Below are 23,517 nucleotides of genomic sequence, written 5' to 3'. Positions count from 1 at the left end.
TTTTATAATTACATTGCAGGAAATGTCTTGTTTGTATTTCTTATCAAATGACCGAGTATTACATGATATGTCGTACAGGAACTTTTCAGAGCATTGAAGATACTGTATTTGTTTGTAAGACAGTTATTAAATCCATAAACATATTCACATTTTGGTAACATATAAATAACAAACTTTCAGTGTACTGCATTCGCTTTATAATGCTTTATACATAATAAAAGCAATACATATTATTGAAATATATGTTCTTGTTGTCATTCCATTTATTACATAGTTGAAACGGAGATAAAAATAAAACTTGTTTAATCCATGGACCAGTCTACAACCTTAATTACTTCCTAAAGAATATTAAAATCATAAAATAGTTAAATAAGCACATGGTATTTACTGTGTCATAAGTGTTTCAAAACCTAAAGTTAAAGTTACAATATCAATATAAACTATGAAATAGTGATAAAAGGAACTTAGATTTGGAAATTTATATAAAATTAATTATTCAAACTTACTCTGTCTTCTCCCACATCTACACTTTACCAAACCATTTCACTTTTAAAGGTATACCTAGTAGTTAAATAACTGCTTGCTAAATTATTATTTGAGTGCGTTATTATATCAGGTCGTTTTTCAGGGATGTGGGTGAATATTTGATTAGGATCCATTTACTGTCCATATTCAACAATTATCTAAATGGTAGACATTAACAGAGATACTTTTCATAATTACAATGTTAAATAATATGTAAACAGTATTGGATAAGAGTTCTTAGCAGTTCACACGCTTAAAGCAGTTTTATGCTTTGTCGAAGCAACTAACCCCCATGTATTTTAGTAACGGTGTGTTGTCCGAATTCTTAAAGGGTAATTTTCTTGATTGTTTTATAAAAGAATGTCAAACCAAAATAAAAAAACCAACAATATGGAGCTATTTTTATATTTAAACTTAACTTTATAACAGTTACATATAGTAGCTTTATATGCAGACTATTTATAAATGGTCAGTTATGGCTCTGTCCGTAATTTTTCAAGTCAACACCATTACGGAGAAAATTTCATCTACCGCACGGGAATGATACGGGGATACAACTTTTTTCCGAAAAGTAAACATTCTTTCAACCTTTTACGTCATAATTAAGCAATGAACAGAGCGCGAAAAATGTGAAAATCATCAAAAAGTAAGTAAAATATTAAACGTACATTTATTCAGTGTCAACACCGTTCTTCCATTTTCTTTAATATTTTCACTTCCTGTTCTTTTATGATTTTCAAATATTATGTATTATGAGACAAGTAGCATGCTGTTTGTGGATGATCAAATGCCTGAATGTCTTCGCCGTTACAGTCCACACCGTTACGCTCAATGAGTAACGATGATGACAACATCGTAACGGTGTGCACAAATATATACACACATTATGGTGTGAATAAACTTAGTTTTCATGTCGCCGATTGTTTATCAAACAACATTGCAAATGTTACATGAAATTTATCAGACAAAAATGGAGAATTAAAACAATTGGAATCAGTTCTGTCAGAATTCCCGAATGTCATCACCGTTACGTTCCACACCGTTACGCTGAATGAGAAACGGTGTTGACAACATCGTAACGGTGTGGAGAAATTTATACAAACCATATGATGCGAATAAAGTTGGTATTCATATCGCCGATTGTCTTTCAAACAACTTCACGCATTTTACATGGAACTTATCTGACATTCTTTCTAGTAAAAAACACGATGCGCATAAACAAGAATATGAAAGTATAAGATAATCTGTCCACACCGTTACAAATGTGACAACACCGTTACGCCGCATAAAAAAGAAGACTTTTATATACATTAAGATTCAACAAAAACTGCAAACGTGTTTAAACATCATAAAGTCTTCAAAAAGGTGTCCGATGAAAAAAGAATTTAGTATATAAACATGTACCCAAACATTTTATAGAAATGCTTAAAGTTGTAAAACGTAATTGAAATGTGTATTTACACCGTTACGCACTTAATGTTCTGATAAAGTCACTGACGATTTGGAATTTATGTAATAGCCACTCATGATCACTTTATACAATGAAACAACGCCAAAAAATTCATTTAAATTAAGTTGAAATAAAAAAATATTATCAAACAAGTATTTATGTCCGTAACGGTGTTCTCTTTACAGCTTTTGACGTTTGCAAATAAGCCTTCATAATCGCGGTCTGTCGACACTGCTTTACTAATTGTGTTTTTGAATATTTTTTAATTAAGAATGGAACCTAATCAAATATCCACCCATGTAAGGATACCCGAAACAAATATATGCTATACTTCCGCTTTCATCTGCTATACTTCCGCTTTCATGTGCATACTCTCTGCATCAGCACTATATAAAAGCAAATCTAATAAGAATTTTGTGTACAGAGAAACTTCAAGTTTCATCAACAAGAGAGGCACTTTTTAATATTGCTGGTCGTTTGGTAGGCGCTGTTCTACAAATCGGTTTGATTTTCGTAACTTGTGTAGGCCATTGTAATTATTTGTTACCACCCCTCTACAATTGATTCACGTAGGGTATTTTTATGTAACTGGCATAAGTATGCGCAGTAAGTTCTGACCGCTAAATATGCGTTCCCAGGAACATTTTGTGAGTAAATTAACTTATTTATATCTAGAAATATATTCAAAGTTTTTGGAAATTTTACAAAGATATCATTATTTACAATAGGCGTTCGTCTGTCCATTGTACTGTCATGATTATGAATATTTTGTCTCTAAAATATGTACATACTGGCTGTATTATTTTAAGAAATACTGATCACATTCAGATCACACATCTTGTTTTCCCGGAAAAACACATATTATATTATATTAGGTTCTGGCAACTGGTGTTTTTTTGAGAATTCTGTGTGAAATAAATACAAATAATCAGCAGGATACATGTCAAGTTTAATACAACTCATTGCTGCTCAGCTAAACATTAAGCACCGATAACAATTTTAGACATACTTTGTTTGCACAATGTTTTAAAGGCACGATGACTACAGTAGCGCTTTTAAAAGCAACTCGTGATTTATATGCGTTAAATTGGTAAGGTTTGGATATACTATATTGCCTTATGTGTAACAAAATCCATTAAAACTGTTAAATATGTTGATGCGTTTAGATCAAAACAGGAAAAGTTTTCACAATATCCTTGTTTTGTTTTCATATTACTGCATACCAGTAGTGCATAGTTTATGTATCAAACTCGCACTTACAAGTAGTTATAACGTAGTTTGTTTTGGTACTTGAATTTCATATTAACGTGCGTGTTGCGTGTTTTAAATCAGAATGTTTGATATAGTTATGATATTCTCCAATATATCATGTTAACAGAGTTTAGGAAAAAAATGGGTTTGAACTTGCAACAATGTCTTGACTCAAAAGTTTGTTGAAGCATAAATAAGGAACATGTTTTCGTTATTTTTTAAAAGAATCATTACATGAGTTCAAAAACAAACTGTTATATTTTTGAATAATCTGAAATAGTCTTATAGCAAGAACACATTGACTACGATTATTGGCATGGATTTGAAACCGTTATCTTTGTGAGCAAAATCTAACAGTCTAACACAAGCATCTTCACGGTTCACAATACATGTATTTCCAAAAGTATCATATGACAGCCTACGTGTATATCTTTCTATTGATAATTATCAAAAAACGACACGATACAGTTAACTTTTGCTTAAGCTGGATGGTTTTCTTTTTGTTTTTATAGAATGAATACATTTTGTTTTCAATAGTTGCCCATTCTCTTCATAATGGCCATTTTGTCAAACTGCGAACAAGTCCCTTTAATGAAAATCCTCAGAAATGAGTCAGTAGCATAGTAGCACGGATGCGTATCGCGAGCAAAACTAGGGACCCGGGAATGCACGGTTTTCATACCACATACTCCTAGCGTCATTTGCCTCGTATTTTTCGTAGAGACATGTTGACGAAGTATTTGTTCGTGGCAGTGTTCTGGATTTTGAGAGCGAATGGTAATAAAAATATACTTTATTTGTTAATTTTAAAATATGTCTGTTATTAAAATATTCAATCTTGGTGAATACGCTTAATAACAAATAGAATTTCCACAAATGTGTAACAGACATGTAATAGTTGTATGGATTTAATGTTGAATGCTTTTTAGGTATACTAACTGTGCGGAACTTCCAAGACCTAGAACCGAAAGGTTTGGCAGGAACTCTTTCCGCTACTCTGCAGCCAGTATGTGGAACTCTCTGCCGGACACATTCAGACAGTGCTCGTCCTACAACCAGTTCAGGTCCCTGATCGACCAATTGAATGGACCAGATTGCAACTGTTCTGCGTGTGCCCGGTAGGGAGCGCTGACATGCTGGCTGGCCAGATACAATACTACATAGCATTATGTTACCCTGTACTCTGTATACTTATCTTTTGTTCATTTTACCTTGTGTCTTTTTTTCATTAGCTTGCTATTAGTTGCTGTATTTGCTTGCTGGTATCCATATGTTTTGTCTGTAGTTATCTACTATTATTTGCTAGCAGTATCTATATGGTTTGCTTTTACTTTGCTATCATTTGCTTGTTTGTATCTATATGTTTTGCCTTTAGTCTGCTACTATTTTGCGTGCTTGTATCAATATGTTTTGCCTTTAGTTTTGCTACTTTTTGCTTGCTTGTCTCTATGAGTCTAGTTTCCCTCTAGTTAGTTTTCCTCTGCGGGACTAATATGCATGACTGGCATTATGTATGTAGAGAATGTTTCTGCTCAATCCTTTGCTGTAGTACCATATATTCAAGTGTTAAGTTTAGTTCTATTTTCTGCTTTATTTATTTAAATTTATTTCCAACCAAGTTCTTTCAAACTTATGCTATAATGTGATATGCATGTATGTAACTTGTTATACTTTAGCCTCCTTCTCCAGAGGATGACAAAATACTATGTGTCCAAATGCTTCATATTCATGTTATAGAATACACACTGAAATTTGTTATTTTAACCTTATTGTACTAAACCTATGTAAATATTCATGATTAATGATTCTATTCAGATTATTTTATTATATTTAATGCTATAAATTAACTATGCTGTTTCAAAATCTGTATCTACAGACATCTATGCTTGAGTAGGTTCAGTTTTAGCAGTTTGCTCGGTTGATTGTTTTGTTTGTCTAATTATCTAAATAATTAATTGACTGACTGGTTTGATAAATAATCGATTTCGTTATCCAATGTTGTGCTGCCATGTATTGCTCATTTTGTCATGTTAAACAGTTTTAACTTTTTTTTTAATAATATGTCTTACGTTAGGTAGTTGTATACTATATGTGCTATTGTGTTATCATGTAAATGTTGAGTTTATAAGTCGGTTTTAAAAGCTCTTCAGAGTTTGTGTTTATATGTTTATATACCCGACTTTATAAATAAATATTACTTGACTTGACCTGACTAATGATCAGGCATATACAGCAGTGAGTGCATCTTTTTGCACCTGACGTAATAACAACGTTATGCCGTCATGTCGTTATATCCCTGGCGGGAAACACTAAAACGTTATTTTAATAATTAATATTTAACAACCCACAATTAAAGCTGCTGTATATACCAAAAAATAATGCTGCTATTAGTAATATTTGAAATCTAGTTCAATTAATATGTTTTTGTAATTGTTCTATCTGTTACGTTGGATAGGAACACCATTATAAAATAGCCTCCATTATCATCTTATAGAAATCCTATGAATTGGCCATATATTTGTACGTGGGTGCTTTTACAAATAACTTCGCTCGATTCTATTACCAGGAGGCGCTGTGTGTCCAGACGGCTACTGTCGCCACTCGGACGGATGTTATCGGACAGTGGCACTTAATGTCACGTGGATAGACGCGCGGGTGAATACTCTATAACTTAACACTGCAGCCTTTTTAAGTTCTTAACACGATTTAATACTTAATATACAATAAGTTTGAAAATTGATGCACTTATTTATTTAAGTCGATGACTCGAGCGGAACAATGTTTTTGTTTGGAGTTTATTCAAGTAAACAGTTGTGAAACAGGTATTTGCAACTTTCTTGTAACTTAATGAAATGAAACATAAATATTGTTATAACGAGTTTTATACTTGTTTATTACATACATCAGTTCACATCATATCATTTTTTAGTCATACTGCGAGGTATTGGGTGGGCATCTCTTTTCCCCTGTGTCCCAGTCCATGGCAGCTGCGGCAGAGGGCGCTCTTCGTAGAATGAAAGGTAAGGTGGTAACATAGTTGAAGAAACAAACAGTGGTCAGTTATTGAATATAAATTATTAGTATCACACATAAAGGATTTATTAAAATACAGGAAACTTTTCATAAGAGAAATGTATGTCAACATTCGCAAGTCTTATGTTAAGACAAGTAACTAAATGTATGTATAATATAGAATATATACACAACCTAACATAATGATACAAAGTCAATGCCAAAACTTTTTGTTTCAATTATGTAGAATAGTGCTTGGTTTAATGGCCTTTCACATAAAATAAGTTATGTCAATCGATTATAATTTGCATTACCTTTATCTGCACGCATATCATAAACTATATCACAAACTCTCAAATAATTCTATTATCATTCTTGCAATCGGAAATACTATTGTCCTCTATTTCCAGGCACCATCTTCCCGGGAAAGTTCTGGCTGGACATCACGGATCTGTTGAACCCCAAGGACTGGAAGAGGATGAGTGACAAGAAGGCGCTCAACTTCACAAATTGGGACAACACTTCCGGTACTGTGACCTCGGAGGAGGGAGCCCGTAATTGCGATTATATGTCAGAGTCTCTGGACTACAGATGGGTGCCCGCCTCTTGTGTTGAGACGATAAATTTCCTCTGCTACCATGCCGGGTAAGCAACAAGTAATTTGTGCTTCGAGAAATAATTGCCTTTAAACGAATGCATCATTTACTGGATAACAGTGAATGTCATTTAAAACATTTGTCTTAGCCTGGCTCGACACATCAAACATTATGTTTTTTTTTATATTTTGCAAAAAGTTTTAAGCAATTGGAATTTCATTTTCAGACTGCCACCAACTACAGAACGATACGTTGTTGGTACCACGCGGGTTTATAAGAGGTATGGAGGATTGATCAACGAAGAAATGTACGAACATAGGGACATTAGTCCAGCAGCCGTTGACTGCTAAGAAAATTCATTTCAAATGTTTCGTCATACATTCTTAATAATTACTTGTTATTGTTCTGTTTCTGATAGAAATATGCAACAATTAATTAGCTCTTTGTATTGATGTGTTTGCGTATGTGAATTTGGCTGTTTCGACGTTTTTAATCGTGAAATGGTGTTATGCTAATTTAAAAACACTTTCCCTTGGCAAGCCTAGCCGATTTATGGTTAATTTCCTTCTAAAATCATCATTGGCGGGGTAGGGGGGATAAAGCTGTAGAATTATTTTTATAATTACATTGCAGGAAATGTCTTGTTGTTTGTATTTCTTATCACATGACCGAGTATTACATGATCTGTCGTACAGGAACTTTTCAGAGCATCGAAGATACTGTATTTGTTTGTAAGACAGTTATTAAATTCATAAACATATTCACATTTTGGTAACATATAAATAACAAACTTTCAGTGTACTGCATTCGCTTTATAATGCTTTATACATAATAAAAGCAATACATATTATTGAAATATATGTTCTTGTTGTCATTCCATTTATTACATAGTTGAAACGGAGATAAAAATAAAACTTGTTTAATCCATGGACCAGTCCACATCATTAATTACTTCCTAAAGAATATTAAATTCATAAAATAGTTAAATAAGCACATGGTATTTACTGTGTCATAAGTGTTTCAAAACCTAAAGTTAAAGTTACAATGTCAATATAAACTATGAAATAGTGATAAAAGGAACTTAGATTTGGAAATTTATATAAAATTAATTATTCAAACTTACTCTGTCTTCTCCCACATCTACACTTTACCAAACCATTTCACTTTTAAAGGTATACCTAGTAGTTAAATAACTGCTTGCTAAATTATTATTTGAGTGCGTTATTATATCATTTTGCATCCGTGTAGTTAATAGACTTATCAAGCTGAGATTTGGCATATCTTCATATGAAGGGTGCTTCTTGGTGGCGCTTGATTGGTCATTGTCGGCTCGAGTACTACTTAAATGTACCCCGGGTACTCTTTAGTATTCTTAAATGTACCCCGTGAACGGAAAATATACCAACTCGTTCCCGGCAAATTTAGACTGTATCCGAGTTTTATTCCCGCCCGAAATCCGAAGTCGTAAACCACGCTAAGGAATACGAAACAAAATTTTCCTTAAACAAAACCTCAACATGCTTTTTTTGAGTAGGAGTTTCGATGATATAGAAGCAATGTTACAGAAAATTGACAAAAATATTAACATAATTAATTTGAGAAAAACAAACCGACAACGATCAATTTAACATAAGAATTTCCGGGTACGTTTCAGCATATTTTCCGTACCCGGTGTACATTTAAGTAAAGTTAATAATACCCTGAGTATATTTAAGTAGTACCCGGGCTAAGTCAACTAAGTCCAGTCTAGTCGTAAAGAATGGTCCCTGCTAAGCATGTGCGTGTGTTTTTAAATAAGCATACGTTTGGATATAATACACACATCATAACAATAATGCAAAGCAAAGATTTGTGTTCAATGGAAGTTCTGATTGTATTGGAATACACACAGAATGAAAAAGGTTAGTTAATGGCTGTAGATCAATAAATGTACTACATTCGATACGCACATGATACAAATACTTATGCAAATTTACTTTCCAGTAAAATAAAGAATGTGGTGGGTGACAATTAATACCCGCATAATATACCCATAACGGAATCGACCTAAGCGAATGTTTATGAATTTTCCCGTTCGATATACACACAATCAAATTCCTTTAGTTCCCCATAACAAGAAGGCAAACTTTCAAGGTATTGTTTAAGGCAGTTCACAAAAAAGCACAAAGGAGATGTAACGGGTTAGTTCTAAGAACATACAATTTCCCTAAATGCACACACTCTCAGGAAATAGATGGCATAATAATTTCAACAAAAGCCCAGTACATCATTAAACGCACCGCAATCGCCCATCTTAAAACATAGTTCCAAATATAAATCGCCAATATTGTCAGAAAGACACAAGGTATATGTAATAACAACAATATACATGTCTGCGATTGCTGAATCGAATGGGTAAATTAACTATATAGAAATAGGAGCTACATTGGATCCGGTGTATTTTATGACAATTTAAATCTTCTTAATTTATGTTTTATGGGTAGTGCCAGCTCTCAAAATGATATTTTAACATTTAGCTTTCATGTCACAAGCTTCCGCGACCTTTGGACCTGTTGGCCTCATAATTGATAGGCTTCTTTTTTCATCCCAAATATTATTCACTGCACAAAGGTTGCGTGGTTTAACGTCAAAGTGTTCTTTTATATTGTACAGAGACAATAAAGGGCTTTAGACTGACCGAGAGACCAACCGATCGGCTTAACAACCGACAGACCAACCGACAGACCAACCGACCGACGGACAGGTGCAAAGCGTTATACCCATTAGCTTCGCTGGAGTCTGGGGCATTCTTTTCGAACGCTACTATCTAAATTTTACTAACGACGTTTGCCATTTAAAGAGTATATGCTTTAAGATTTCCACTGGTTAGTATGTTGTATTTGGTTGTATTGGACTGCATTCATTACATTGGTTGTGTTTCCTATGTATTTAAAGAAGGATTTGACATGTTGTTAATGTTTCGTCATGTATTTTCGAGATTGTTGAAATCGTTGCACAATCGATACAATTCTTTCTTTTTATATTTAAATATCTAGAATTGTTTTAATTCATTACTAATAAGTGCACTTAATAATATTCGTGCATGATTAATTTGCAGCAGTCACATAAGCGTGGGTAGAAGGACCAAGAAAGAGTCAATTCAGTTCCATAAATTGGAAATTAAACTGTAATGTCACCCATTATGTACCAGTTCTCTTATGTACCACCCCTTTATGTACCACTATCTGACCCTTTATGTACCATATATATAATATATAGAGATAAATAATATATGGTTTAGTATGAATGTGTGTTAATAATGAAATGTATTTTGTGACATATTATTTATGAATTTAGACAAATATATTGTCATAGATTATATTTTATGCCAGCTTGTGTGTCAGTGACTGTGTTTGTATAATTTATTAGCCCCAGTAGTAATAAATGATTCATATTCTTACAATAAATGAAGTAAATTATAAAAATCCATTTATCACTATCTTATCCTGACTAAATATAACTTAAATGTTTGTATTTCCTATTGTATAATTGAAATGTGATACTTTGAAGAGAAGAGTGAATGACCTTCATTTTCAAACTGTAAAAAAATCTAATTATTTCTTTAATTTTAATCATGTTAAGATAATGACCTTAATTTTCAGACTGTGAAAAAAAAATTTCCTTTCTTAATCATGTTTACAAATAATTAATTGGTGGTGTTATCAAAGGAGGTCTATTTGTGGTATAAATAAAGTTATTAGATACCTATGAAATTATAAAATTATCACGTTCATTTTGCAATAAAAATCAAAGGGAGGGTAAAGAGAAAGTTTTCACGGGTTATCAAGTAATTAAGGTAAGTGTTGTTGCTCAATTGTTAAAGTGTCATCCGAAAGGTTATTGCACTGCCATTCCTACCATCAAAACACTTACCAGGAGCCTACATAGAACTACACACGCAAGCGGCCAACAGACCAGAAGAGCTTCACAGACTGATGGCGTACGTGGACAGGACGTAGATTAACGGGAAACTTTGGAGACCGGACAACTGGAGCGTTTTTTGAGAGACGGTACGGAGCAACAATGACGTTGAGGGATGGCACAGGGGCCTCAACAGTAGAGCCAATGGAAGCAAGCTTCCATTCGACGTGATGGTGCCTCTGTTGCGTACAGAGGCGGACGACGTCACGCTCACAGATCGGTTGGTGTCCGAGCAGATGGTGACGAGGAACCACCGAATGCAGTATAAGAAGCTCCATGACAAGCTCTTCAAAATCTGGGACAGATATGAGAATGAGGATGAGTACACCACCTCGAAGCTGCTGAGGGAGTCAAGCCACCTGGTTGGAACAGGACCTGTATATTGGAGTGTTTGTACTGTTCGTAAATAAATATATAAATTGTCCTTTGCTTCCCATGTGCTTTGATGTTTGTTTGTATTTGTTCTGATGTTTAAAGAAAAAATAAAATAAATTCCCTTATTTATGAACTTTTCATTTGTTATTGTTTGTACTATGATGTATGCTTGTATTTGTACTTAATAAATTCCCTTGTTATATGCACTTTTCATGTGCTATTTTTTGTACTATGATGTATGATTGTATTTGTATTGTTTGCCAAAAATGAAAAAAAAAAACTCTAATGATTTGAATGATAAATGTTCTTTGCTTTTCATGTGCTACTTTTATGTATATTGTCATTTGTACTGTTTGCCAATACTAGTAATCAAATAAAAGTATTTCATTAACAATGTTGTGAATGATAAATGTATTGTGCTTTTCATGTGCTACTTTTATGTATTAAGTATTTATTTATGTATTAAAATTATTTTTTAATAACAATAAAACTTTATGATTTGATTTAGAAAATGTATTATGAGATTATGTGCTTGACTATGGTATTGTTATGTAAAATTAAATAACAGTATTAAAGTATAAATGTTGTTGTGAATTGGTCTAATTATTTGAGAAATGTGTCACTTGTGAAGAAGGACCCATTTGGTGTGGGCTGTTTACTAAAAAAACATGACACCTGGCATAGATGAGCACCAGACAGTGTCATTAGTCTTCATTAGAGATACTGTGACCATTGCATAAGGTTCATTTCATTAAAGCTTTATCATTTTACTTTTTATTTTGGAAATTAAAAAAAAATTAAATTGTGTACATGTAATTTAGATTCAAATTTTTGGTTCTTTACAATCGAAACAAAATTAGTAATGACTACTTCTGTGAACACTTTTCAAATATAATTCAAATTTTTTATTTGCTACATTTTTAGATTCAAATTAAGATTCAAATTGTTGTTTCTTATCATTACATTATGAATTGCAATAACAAAATAGATATAACATATAATTCAGCAATATTTTACTAAGCGAGAACTGAGTTACTCAGTTTTATTTTAACTTTTTTCCAAATTGTTAAAATTGTTCTGATAGCAAGAAATAAATGATTCAGTACAATGTATTGCAATGTTATAGTAGACAATATTTGATTAACTCAAATTTGACTCAGTCAACAGTGTGTTTGCACAGGTAATTAATGCCCATTCATACTGCTATGAATGAATGGACACCACCTACATAATATTTAGGTGGCACGTAGACTCATAGTGGTACATAAAAGGACTGGTTCATATAAGGACTGGTACATAAGGGGTCACAACCATTAAAATGTGTTCTGTGTGAAATGTATAATATATATAATATGTAATCTTCTTGTCCTGTGATATATGTTGGTTGCTTTGTATGTTTGTTAATATTTTGATTATAAAATAATATTTAATGTTCAGGTGAAATTGTAAAGCTTCTAGAACACCGCATATTATACATGTTATTATGAATTCTATTATATAAATAAATAATAATATTATAATCATTATTATGAATAATAACCCTTAATATGTGTATTTGTATATTTTACAGGATGGAGCCTAGCGTAGCTACCTACTTATCAAGCTGTTGATACTCTATAAATTTACGTTTACTGTGAAGAAAAGCTCTGATTGGATTGTTAACTTGTAACAGATGGATTGAAGTCATGTGTCTTTACATATATTGCATTGTATTATTCGGATCTACTCTGCCCATTCGTAAGTAGTATATTAGTATATAAATGCATATAACAAAACTGTTTTATGATAAAAACGCTTACAAAGGTAAGCATGAATTTAAACATGATGGTGTTATTCAATAATTAACAAGTTCTTACAATGTTTTTATAAATGTATACATAATCCGGATTGTTTCGCCCTAATTCCTGTTCGCCCCCGAGTCATTTCGCCCTAATACCCGTTCGTCATGGGTCGTTTCGCCCTTATTCCGGGGTCGTTTTGCCCTAGTTTTTATACATACAGTGATTCAAAAGAATTTATCTTTAGCTTGTCGCAAGCTGATTTCATACTTCTTTTTGAACTAAAACGACAGAGTTTTGGGAAAAGGGAAAAATAAGAAGCACATAACGTGCAATCTTCTGTATTGTTTTATTCAATGTTTACCATATAATATGCACACAGCAATGTGTCTAATATTCTATCAAGTTTAGGGTGAACAAGTCCCCCGATATATACAAAACAAAAAAATCAATATTAAAAGCATACTGCTCAGAGTGTAGACAAAGAAAAGATCTTTTAAATGTCAGAATAAATGAAGGGTTATTTTGTAGTTAATTACTTAACGTCTCTCACACTTGTTGTCGGTATATTTCACGGTTAATATATCTGTGTGTAAGAGGTGTGAAAGGTATTATATACAACGTATTTATAATTAAATATTCATTTAAAGGTAATTGTTATGTTAATTAAAAGGCTTTTATTGTAATACAAACCTCGAAGTCTAAATCGGTTGGTTCCGGTGGCCCTTTTTTGGCTCGGTGAGGGTTTAGAGCTGCATCAACATGCTTTTGTGTATGGGTTTCGAAAACATAGAACAAAGAGGCCATTCAATTGACAATTGAAATACATGTTAACATTATAACATTTTTAAAGCTGACCTGGACTAATTTAGCGTTAAAATTTCCGGGTACGTTTTAGTATATTTATCGTACCCGGGGTAGATGTACATGTAAGTATACTTAAGAGAACCCGGGGTAACATGTAAGTTGGTCCCGAAATTATTGTAATTGGCTAATCAACTAATTATACCTATTCCAAACTAATTAAAGGGGCCGTCCAACAGATTTCACGTTTTGGTAAATTGACAAAATAAAAAAAGTTGTTTCAGATTCGCAAATTATGGTTTTAGTTATTATATTTTTGAGGAAATAGTAATACTGACCATTTACCATGCTCTTAAATATCTATTATATGCATCTTTTGATGATTTAAAAACCTGAAAATTATAAAGACGCGAAATGATTGAATAACTTGGAAAGTTCTGTTGTTGTCGTTTTATTTTGGAATACAACAAGGATTGCTTATATAGGTAAAACATACATCCTCTCTAAGCATGAGCATGGATTGTCGAGTGGTCTAGGCGGGAGACTTTTTACTCCAGGACTCCAGGGGTCAGTGGTTCGAGCCCTGTTGAGGGTTACTTTTTTCCGTTTTATACGCCTGTTTTTAAAAACGGGACGTATTATAGTTTCATCCTTGGCGGGCGGCGGGCGGTGTCCACAGCAGTGTCCGCTCTCTAATTCAAATAGTTTTCATCCGATCTTCACTAAACTTGGTCAGAAGTTTTGTCTAGACAATATCTAGGTCAAGTTCGAATATAGGTTATGCCGGGTCAAAAACTAGGCCAAGGGTCACTTAGTGTATTTCAAGGATTAAGCATGGTGTCCGCTCTCTAATTGAAGTAGTTTTCACCCAATCCTCACCAAATTTGGTCAGAAGTTGTGTCTAGATGATATGTAGGTAAAGTTTAAATATGGGTCATGCCGGATCAAAAACTAGGTCACGAGGTTACTTAGTGCATTTCAAGCATTTAGCATAGTGTCCGCTCTCTAATTGAAGTAGTTTTCATCTGATCTTCACCTAATTCGGTCAGAAGTTGTGTCTAGATGATATGTAGGTCAAGTTCGAATATGGGTCATGCCGGATCAAAAACGAGGTCACGAAGTCACATAGTGCATTTCAAGCATTTAGCATGGTGTCCGCTCTCTAATTGAATTACTTTTCATCTGATCTTCACCAAATTTAGTCAGATGTTACATCTAAATGATATCTAGGTCAAGTTTAGATATGGGTCATGCCGGGTCAATAACTAGGTCTCGAGGTCACTTAGTGCATTTGCAGCATTGAGCATGGTGTCTAAAACCTTCGAACGGGCGTATCTTGTGACAGTTTGACACTCTTGTTTAAAATTGTATTCTTGTTTTTTACTAAATTATTTTAGTTCAAATGTTTAAATTTATCAATATAAAGCATTTAATGACAAGCTTCAATACATGCCAAAATGTGTTGGACGGCCCATTTAATAATGGTACTTAGTTTGTAACATAATGTTTCCGTTAATTAATTGCAATTTCAATCAAGCGGATAATTGCGCAATAATCTAATTTGTGTCTTAGTTTCATATATATGTTAAACAAATACAATTCAGATCATTTAATTTTACAAAACCATAATATTATATTACAATAGAATAAGGGCGAAACATACAATTGTAAGGGCGAAACAACCCAGTGCAAAATGACTCATGGTGACCTAGGGCGAACAGGTTTTAGGGTGAAACGACCCGATACCATGTATACACCTGCATTGTTTTGCGTTCGCAATATATATATATATATATATATATATATATATATATATATATATATATTGTTTCTTTTATTTTTATACAACTATTATTATGTATGTGGTTTTCACCTCTACCGGTAGGTTTGCTTACGCTGCCACGTTTTAAGAGTCAGAATTGTTTGACAGTGTTAAAGAAAATATCTTGCTGCGTATAGTTTAATATTTATGAAATAACGATATACTATAGCTCATACTCAACATTGTTTCGTTATCGTTTTTGTTTCTTTATACTTTTATGTCCTCTTTAATCATTTACTTTTTGTGTTATTTTGCGTTTATATAATGCTGATATTATTCATCGCTTTTCTTACTTTTCAGTAAAGATATTTGCATATGCAGTTACCATCATATTCATAAATAGCATATCTACAGACTATAAACAGAAACATACATTGTATCATTTTTTTGTGAATTCCAAATTTATTTTGCAGTATAAAAAATCGCCAAGTACACATATTCTGAATATGAAACAAACTGAAATATGTGTACAGCGCCAAACGTATGATTTTTAGAATCTCAAATAACATAAATGTTATTATCCCCCGCAAACGGCGGAGGGATATTGTTTTGGCGTTGTCCGTCCGTCCTACCGTCTGTCCGTCCGGCACTTTTGTGTCCGGAGCCATATCTTGGTAGTGCTTTAGCAGATTTCATTAAAACTTGGTATGAGTATAAATATGGATAAGAGGATGATGCACGCCAAATGGCATTGTACACCATCTGTTAATAACGGAATTATGGCCCTTTGTATCTTTAAAAAAAATGCATATTGGCGGGGGATATCAATTCAATGAATTTGCTTGTTTGATATTGCGCTTTGTTTCTTATGCCTCTCCGACAGACGGCGCTCTGTGTCCGGATGGTTACTGCCGCCACTCGGACGGGTGTTAACGGACAGTGGCGTAGAACGTCTCGTGGATTGAGGCCAGGGTGAAAATTTTTGTGTATTATTGATCTGTTGTTAATTCCATAAAATGAGTGATGGTCATAGTTTTAAGCTCACCTGATTGCTCAGGTGAGCTTTTGTGACCTGTCTTTGTCCGTCCGTCCGTCCGTTAACATTTGCTCGTGAACACTCTAGAGGAAACATTTCTTGTCCCATCTTCATGAAACTTGGTCAGAAGCTTTGTCCCAATGAAATCTCAGCCGAGTTTGAAACTGGATTGTGCCGGGTCAAAAACTAGGTCACTAGGTCAAAAAAAGAAAAACCTTGTAAATACTGTAGAAGTCACATTTCATGCCCAATCTACATGTAACTTTGTCAAAATGTTTGTCTTAATGATATCTTGGTTGAGTTCAAAAGTGGCTCCGATCCGTTGAAAAACATGGCCGCCAAGGGGCGGGGCAGTTTTCCTTATTTGCCTATAGAGATTCCTTTTTAAACACTCTAGAAGTCAAAATTTTTGCCCAATCATTACGAAAGCTGGTCAAAACATTGGTTCAATTGATGTCACGGACGAGTTTGAAAATGGTCGAGATCGGTGAAAAAACATGGCCGCCAGTGGGCGGGGCATTTTTCTCTATATGTATATAGTGGCAGTTTTCCATTTGTGGCTATAGAGAAACCTTGTAAACACTCTAGAAGTTACAATTTTTGCTTAATCATCATGAAAGTTGGTCAAAACATTGGTTTTATTGATATCTCGGTCGAGTTTGAAAATGGTCGGGATCGGTAAAAAAACATGGCCGCCAGTGGGCGGGGCATTTTTCTCTATATGTATTAAGTGAAAACATGTGAACGCAGTAGAAGTCACATTTTTGGCCCGATTTTCATGAAATTTGCTCAGAACATTTGTTTCCTTGATACGAGAGTTGAGTTCATAAATGGTTACGGTCAGTTGAATAACATGGCTCAATAACATTTTTCTCATTATGCCCCGCTCCCCTTTCGAAGAGATATTGTTTTGCTCATGTCGGTCCGTCCGTCAACCAGATGGTTTCCGGATTACTCAAGAGCGCTTATGCCAAGGATCATGAAACTTCATAGGTACATTGATCATAACTCGCAGATGACCCCTATTGATTTTCAGGTCACTAGGTCAAAGGTCAAGGTCACGATGACCCTAAATACTAAAATAGTTTCCGGAGGATAACTCAAGAATGCTTATGCCTAGGATCATGAAACTTCATAGATACATTGATCATGACTCGCAGATGACCCCTAATGATTTTCAGGTTACTAGGTCAAAGGTCAAGGTCACAGTAACTTGAAATAGTAAAATGGTTTCAAGATGATACCTCAAGAACGCTTATGCCTATGATCATGAAACTTCATAGGTACATTGATCATGACTCGAAGATGACCCCTTTTGATTTTCAGGTCACTAGGTCAAAGGTCAAGGTCACGGTGACCTGAATTAGTTTAATGGTTTCTTGATGATTACTTAAGAATGCTTATGTCTAGGATCATGAAACTTCATAAGTACAATGATCATGACTCGCAGATGACCCCTATTGATGTTCAGGTCACTAGGTCAAAGGTCAAGGTCACGGTGACCTGAAATAATAAAATGATTTCTGGATGATAACTCAAGAACGCTTATGCCTAGGTTCATGAAACTTCATAGGTATATTGATCATGATTCGCAAATGACCCCTATTAATTATCAGGTCATTATGTCAAAGGTCAAAGTCACAGTGCCAAGAAACGTATTCACACAATGGCTGTCACGGTCACGGTGACTCAACTTAGAAAAATGGTTTCCGGATTATAACTCAAGAATGCTTACGCCTGCGATCATGAAACTTCATAGGAACATTGATCATGACTCGCAGATGAAATAATGATGAAACTTGACCATGATGATTGTCAGGACAATATCTAGGTCAAGTTTGACATTTGGTAAAGATTGAATGAACCGACTCCTCTCAGGTGAGCGAACTATGGCCATCTTGGCCCTCTTGTATATTATATTATTTACTGGGGATTATTCACTTCTCCATAATTGTATTTATGGTTAAGGCTACACATTTCTAAATATTTATAACTTTATTTATTGTTCCAACATTTTCGGTAGTTTTTTTGAAAACAACTTTCGCGCTGGGCTATTGTGAGATTCTGGGCGGAGCTCTGCTGGCACCTGTCTCTGAAGCCATGGCAAAGGCAACCGAAGTGGTGGTCTAAAGAACAAAAGGTGTTAAATCCCGTATTTTTTTATTGATAACTCTTAGCCCCTGTTCGATTTATTTATATTTCTTGATGTCACGTGCTTTTGTCACTTGCGATAACTTTTGATAGTGAGCGTTATATCCTTCCGTTGGAACAGAAGTGCATAATTATACCCCCACAAACAAAGTTTAAAGGGGTGTTTTGGAGTGAGCTTGTCTGTCTGTCGGTCGGTCCGTATTAATTGTCTGCTCTCTAGACTAATGCAAGTTGTTTTCATCCGATCTTCACAAAACTTGGTCAGATGTTGTATCTAGATGATGTCTAGGTCAAGTTTGAATATGGATTATGCCGGGTTAAAAACTAGGTCACGGGGTCACTTTGTGCGTTTTAAACATTGATCATGGTGTCCGCTCTCTTATTCAAGTAGTTTTCATCCTAGATTCACCAAACTTGGTAAGAAGTTGTATCAAGATGATGTCTAGGCCAAGTTCGAACATGAGTCATGGCAGGTCAAAAACAAGGTCACGGGGTCACTTAGTGAGTTTTAAACATTGAGCATGGTGTCCGCTCTCTAATTCAAGTAGTTTTTATCCCATCTTCACCAAACTTGGTAATAAGTTGTATCTTGATGATGTCTAGGTCAAGTTGGAATATGGATCATGCTGGGTCAAAAACATGGTCATGAGGGCACTTAGTGCTTTTTAAACATTCAGCATGTTGTTTGCTTCCTAATTCAAGAAGTTTTCATCCAATATCTTCACCAAACTTGGTCAGATGTTGTATTTAGATGATGTCTCGGTCAAGTTCGAATATGGATTATGCCTGTTCAAAAACTAGGTCAAGGGGTCACTTAGTGCGTTTTAAACATTGATCATGGTGTCCGCTCTCTTATTCAAGTAGTTTTTATCCAATATATTCACCAAACTTGGTCAGAAGTTGTATCTAGATGATGTCTAGGACAAGTTCTTTCATAGGCCATGCCGGGTCAAAAACTAGGTCACGGGATCACTTCCTGCGTTTTTTAACATTCAGCATGGTGTCCGCTCTCTAATTATACCCCAATTACCATATAGGAGACACTTTGTCGGTCTGTTTGTCCGTCTGTCCCGAAATTTCATCCCATCTTCACCAAACTTGGTCACAAGTTGTATCTAGATGATGTCGAGGTCAAGTTTGAATATGGGTCATGCCGGGTAAAAAAACTAGGTCACGGGGTTACTTAGTGTGTTTTAAACAGAAAGCTCGTCCGGATCATAACTTTGTCTTTTATCGTTAGATTTTTAAATGACTTTGTTCACCATGTGAAAAAAGTACGTCAATATCTCAAAGGTCAAGCTCACACTTGGAGTTCAAAGGTCAAATGCTTGTCTGGGCCATAACTTTGTCATTCATTGTGAGAATTTTAAAATATTTTGGCAAATTTGTTCACCATCATTTGACAGTGTGTCGCACTAATTGCCACGAAAAAGTAACTTCAATATCTCCAAGGTCAAAGTCACACTATGACTTCAAAGATCAAAAATGGCCATAAATGAGCTTGTCCGGGCAATAACAATGTCCTTCATTTTTAGATTTTAAAATCATTTGGCACATTTGTTCACCATCATTGGACGTGATGTTGTGCGAAAGAATTACGTCGATATCTCCAAGGTCAAGGTCACACTTTGAGTTTAAAGGTAAAAATGGCAATAAATGAGCTTGTTTGGGCCATAACTATGTTGTTTATTGTGAGATTTTAAAATCATTTGGCAAATGTGTTCACCATCATTGGACAGTGTGTCGCGCTAAAGAATTACGTCGATATATCAACGGTCAAGGTCACACTTTGAGTTCAAAGGTCAAAAATGGCCATAAATGATCTTGTCCGGGCCATAACTATGTCATTCATTGTGAGATTTTAAAATGACTCTGTTAATTTATTTTGTTCACAGTCATTGGATGGCGTGTCATGCGCAAAAATTCAATATTTCAAAGGTCATAATGGCCATAAATGATAATGGCATAATTAATCATTATTAAAATTCGCCATAAATTAGCTTCTCTTGTTTTGTAAAGACAGCATGCAAAATAGTCTGTGTCAATGCGGCACGTGGGAGTATACGTCACATCTGTGACAAAGCTCTAGTTCAAGTAGTTTTCATCTGATCTTCACCAAACTTGGTAAAAAGTTTTATCTAGATGATCTTTAGGCCAAGTTCGAACATAGGCCATGCTAGATCAAAAACTAGATCACGGGGTCACCAAGTACGTTTTACACATTCAGCATGGTGTTCACTCTCTAATTCAAGTAGTTTTCATCAGATCTTTACCACACTTGGTCAGAAGTTGTATCTAGATGATGTGTAGGTCAAGTTCGAAGATGGGCCATGCCGGGTCAAAAACTAGGTCATGGAGTCACTTAGTGCGTTTTAAACATTGAGCATGATGTCCGCTGTTTTTTATGACGACAACGTGCAAGCTATTATGTGTCAATGTGGCATGTGGGGGTATTCGTCACGTCTGTGACAAAGCTCTAGTTTTTATTTAAGATGGAATTCTTTAGTGAATGCCTTATGATTTCTTGTTAAATAAAATTATCTATCTGATTTCACCGCTGATTTAGATTGCTTCCGATTCCATTAATACAGTTGAAAATGATAAAACACATATTGTTTGCATCTTTTTCATGTGAAATACTAAAAATCATCAATGTATTAAAACGATTTCACTACATACATGAAAACAGTTTTTTTTACTACGGCTGCAGGTACGATACATCCGGGAAAGTTCTGGTTGGACATCACAGATTTGTTGAACCCGAAGGACTTTATAACGATACCAGATAAAAAGGAGCTGCCGTACAAAAACTGATCGCTCTCTTCGAATAACACGGAGATTCCAGACACCCACATTTGCGTGTACATGTCGGAGGCCCTCGGATACCATTGGATGGTCATTTCATGTTCCGAGAAGATGAGCTTCGTCTGCTACATGGCAGGGTATGCGTGTAAGTACAACGTTGTTTTGCAAGACCCTCGATGTATTCCCTTGGATTTGCTGTGCATCTTTGTCATGTGTTCCTCTATTGGGGAATCGGTACTGCCCGCATAAATAGGATCTCATTGTGCTCATCGGATTTAATTCTTGCCGATGAAACCAGATTGTTTTCCTTTCTTGTATTTTATCGATAATTTACAGCAGTGTTTGCCTGATTGATTGTTGTATTGACTGATGTAAATATTGCTCGATTCTTGGTATGGTCGTTTTTTATCATAATTAATGCAAATAGTGTTGCTTCTTTTAATATTTAAAAAATCCAGACTACCACCTACTACGGAAACTCCCGTCTATCGCTGGAATAGACTTTACAAACTAAGTGTGGGTGACAGAAGAGATATATGGCTTGAGGAACATCAGTCCACCGTCGCAAGACTTTTAAAAACTTCAACTTGCTTTCAGTGCATCAAAGTATATCTATACTAGTAATTGTGTCTCTAATTGTGAATCTGTAAAGAAAATAAACACATATAACTAATTTGTTTATCTTGTCAATGTGTTATTAGCTCGGCTGTTTTCGGAGAAAACCCGAGGTATTGGCATAGCCAGCTCGCCGTCCGACGTCCGCCGTCCGCGTCGTGCTAAAATCTTTCCATTTGGTTAAGGTTTTGAACATTGGCTCTTAAATCAAAGTGCTTCAACCTACAAATTTGAAACTTCACATGTAGCTGCACCTTGATGAATTCCACATGCCACACCCATTTTTGGGTCACTAGGTCAAATGTCAAGGTCACCGTGACCTCTAAATAAATAATCTGACAAGCTTTTATTTTATTACAAACTGCACCCGCAGCCGAGCGTGGAACCCGTTATGTGGTGCTTTTCTATTAACTACCAAGGTTACTTTACACTAATTCCGATAAATACAACAATTTACTGCGTTTCTCGAGGTGAAGATTGAACTCCCTGATAGTCTGATATTTGTTTATCATAAACTCGTAAAAAAAGTTAATTGTTAATCCAGTCATTCACTGTTATTTTACCGTTTATCGTTATATATATATATATATATATATATATATATATATATATATATATATATATATATATATATATATATATATATATATATTTTTTTTTTAAGCTTGCGACAAATGACAAATAAGCCAGATATTTAGTTCTGAAATCGAAATGTCAGTACAGTCGAATTCGCCAGCATGCAAATCATGCGTGTACGATGTGAATCTAAATTTAGTTTAACGGTTCATTTTTAGCTCATCTATTTTTTGAAAAAAAGATATGAGCTATTGTCATCACCTTGGCGTCGGTGTCGGCGTTGGTGTCGGTGTCGGCGTCGGTGTCGGCGTCGGTGTCGGCGTCGGTGTCGGCATCGGTGTCGGCGTCGGTGTCGGCGTCCGGTTAAGTTTTGCGTTTAGGTACACTTTTCTCATAAAGTATCAATGCTATTGCATTCAAACTTGGTACACTTACTTACTATCATGAGGGGACAGGGCAGGCAAAGTTAGATAATTCTGGCTTGCATTTAGACAGAATTATGTGCCCTTTTTATACTTTTTTTGTTTTTTTGATAAATTTGGTTAAGTTTTGTGTTTAGGTCAATTTTATTCCTTAAGTATCAAAGCTATTGCTTTCATACTTGCAACACTTACTAACTATCACAAGGGGACTGTGCAGGCAAAGTTATGTAACTCTGACTGGCACTTTGACAGAATTGTGTTGCCCTTTTTATACTTAGAAAATTGAAAATTTGGTAAAGTTGTGTGTTTAAGTCCACTTTTTTCCTAAAGTATCAGAGTCATTGCTTTCATACTTGCAACACTTACTAACTATCTTAAGGGGACTGTGCAGGCAAAGTA

At 34.8% G+C, this 23,517-nt stretch overlaps 3 protein-coding genes across 4 annotated transcripts in view; 1 reads left to right on the top strand and 2 right to left on the bottom strand.

Annotated features, from left to right (window-relative positions):
* LOC127871242 (perlucin-like protein) overlaps positions 1 to 23,517 on the bottom strand; it is a 207,435-nt gene that overhangs the window by 11,968 nt on the left and 171,950 nt on the right. The window lies entirely within an intron of this gene.
* LOC127871243 (snaclec 1-like) overlaps positions 1 to 23,517 on the bottom strand; it is a 301,714-nt gene that overhangs the window by 206,005 nt on the left and 72,192 nt on the right. The window lies entirely within an intron of this gene.
* Positions 1 to 23,517, top strand: part of LOC127871240 (leucine-rich repeat-containing protein 74A-like) — a 317,610-nt gene that overhangs the window by 232,782 nt on the left and 61,311 nt on the right. The gene's annotated exons all lie outside the window — the stretch shown is intronic.

This window comes from Dreissena polymorpha, chromosome 3 (genome assembly GCF_020536995.1).
Source record: "Dreissena polymorpha isolate Duluth1 chromosome 3, UMN_Dpol_1.0, whole genome shotgun sequence".
Classification (NCBI taxonomy): domain Eukaryota; kingdom Metazoa; phylum Mollusca; class Bivalvia; order Myida; family Dreissenidae; genus Dreissena; species Dreissena polymorpha.
This window is presented reverse-complemented; position numbering and strand designations above follow the sequence as displayed.